Source organism: Plecotus auritus (genome assembly GCF_963455305.1).
Source record: "Plecotus auritus genome assembly, chromosome: 8".
In the NCBI taxonomy this organism is placed as follows: Eukaryota; Metazoa; Chordata; class Mammalia; order Chiroptera; family Vespertilionidae; genus Plecotus; species Plecotus auritus.
Window position 1 is genome coordinate 130,235,390 of NC_137782.1, and position 2,448 is coordinate 130,237,837.

A 2,448-nucleotide genomic window follows, 5' to 3' on the forward strand; every position below is an offset into this window, starting at 1 on the left:
GCGTTTTACTGTAAGGAAGAGCTTTCTCTCCCTCTCTTCTTTCTTTCCTTCTCTCTCCTCTCTCTATTTCTGTCCTGTCATTATGGACTTATGAATTCTTGTATTATTCAATGGGCCATTACCCATTCCTGTCATTATTCATTTTGATACTCAAATTGTTCCAGATTTGGTCAGTGGATCCTGTGCCTTTTTGACCTGTTCCCATAATTTTTGAGCACTTCCTTGCTTTCTGGCACAACAAGATGTTCCAGGCTCATTTTGTACTTTCTCTGCCCCAGACTTGGAATCAGCCATTTCGCTAATGAACTCCGGTTCCTTGCATTTGCAAAATGGTGTTAAGAAACAAAGATTTGGGCATATTAAATAAAAAAGTTAAATCATAAAAGAACTGGAGATAATTACATACTCTTTGGGTAGAGATAGAACTTTTTAATATAGTAAATGCAAAACCCATAGATTTAACTACATGTAAATTTAGGAATTTCTCTAGAATATCATCATAAACAAAATGTTCCTAGGCTCATTCCTTGGATTCCTTCTCTTCTTTGTCCTTACCCGCTCCCTTGGTGATCTCATTCAATACTATAGCTTTTAGGACTAATGCTCTGATGTTTAGCAAATGTACATCTGCAGCATGGACCTCTCTTCTGACCCTAAACTTGTGTATTCTGCTGCCCATTCAACATCTCCACTTAGATGTCCACTGTGCATCCCAAACATCTCTCTCCTTCCCAGCTTACTTGTCTTACTGTCATCTCCATATCGATTAATGGCAACTCCATTCTTCCAGTTGCTCAGGCCATAATTTTTGGATGATTCCTGAATATTTTCTTTTTTCTCACTTCTCACCACTAATCCATAGCAAATTCTCTCAGCTTTAATTCAAAATATATCCAGAATTTGATCACTTTTCATCACTTCCATTGTCATCACTCTAGGCCATTTCACTTGGATCATTCACTGTCCAGCCTTCTAATGGAACTTCCTGCTTCTGCCCCTGCTTTATTATAACCTCTTCTCAACAGAGCAGCCAGTTGATCAGGTCACATTATTCCTCCGCATTATTCTGAAATTCCCCCATGGCTTCCATACTTTTTGGAGAAGTAGCCCAAGTCCTCATAACGACCTCCACAACCCAACACCATTGGTTCTTAACTCTGGCTCAGAAGACAGTGACTCAGCAAGTGGCCTCCCCTCCAACCAGCTGCTGTGGTTGAGAAGGGCCAAGTGTGTGGAGCATTGGTTGTCGCTGGGGCAGAGGGTGACACTGCCCATTGCAGCTGCACCTTTTGCCCGCAGTGGACAGCCACGAACACAAATTGTGCCCAACTCAGGCAATTGGGGTGGGGCAGAGAGAAGTGGGAGTTTTCTCTCTTGTTGCATAAGTAACCTACCTTGAATTTACCTATTGGTCTGAAGTATTTACTGTCTTGTCCTTTCTCAGAAAAAGTTTATGAACTCCCATTTAAGAGTATAAGCTTTGTGAGAACATTTTTTTTTAAAAAAATTAAGGTATAATTGGCATAGAACATTAAATTCATTTCAAGTGTATAACATAAAGATTTGATACTGGTGTATATTGTGAGATAATTACCACAACAAGTTTAGTCAACATCTGTCATCATACTAAGTTATAATTTTTAGAGCATGGTTTTAAAATTTTATTTTGTTCACTGATGATTTTTCTGTACCTAATAGAGTGTCTGGCACATAGTAAGTTTCTCAATAGTTATTTAGTAGAGTACAAGGTGAATTAGGTAAGTATTTGTATCATATATAACAGAAATCCTTAATATATAAAGAGCCAGAATACATCATAATGAAAAATATGAACATGCTGAGAGGAGATCAGGTAAAGACATGAAGATAAAGATTCACAAAGTAGAAATACAATGACCAGTAAACATATGAAAACTTCAATACCAATCAAATCCAAGTTTTAAAAAAATAAAGGACACAACAAACATAAACCATAAAAGAAAAAAACTGATAAACGAACTTCATTAAAATTAAAAAGTTTTGCTTTTTTAAAAGACAACATTAAGAAAAGTGCCCAGGTGGCATGGCTCAGTGGTTGAGCATCAACCTGTGAACCAGAAGGTCACAGTTTGATTCCCAGTCAGGGCACATGCCCGGGTTGCGAGCTTGATCTCCAGTGTGGGGCATGCAGTCGATCAATGATTCTCTCTCATCATTGATGTTTCTATCTCTCTTTCACTCTCCCTTTCTCTCTGAAATCAATAAAAATATATATTTTTAAAAAAGAAAAGTAAAAGGCAAGCTACAGAATGGAAGAATATATTTACTAAACATATGTCTGATCAAGGTCTTATATGCAGAATATTTAAAGAACTCTTATAATTAAAAAATAAGACACATAACCCAATTTAAAAATGAGTAAAATATTTAAAGAGACACTTCATCAAAGAAGACACATGAATGGCCAAT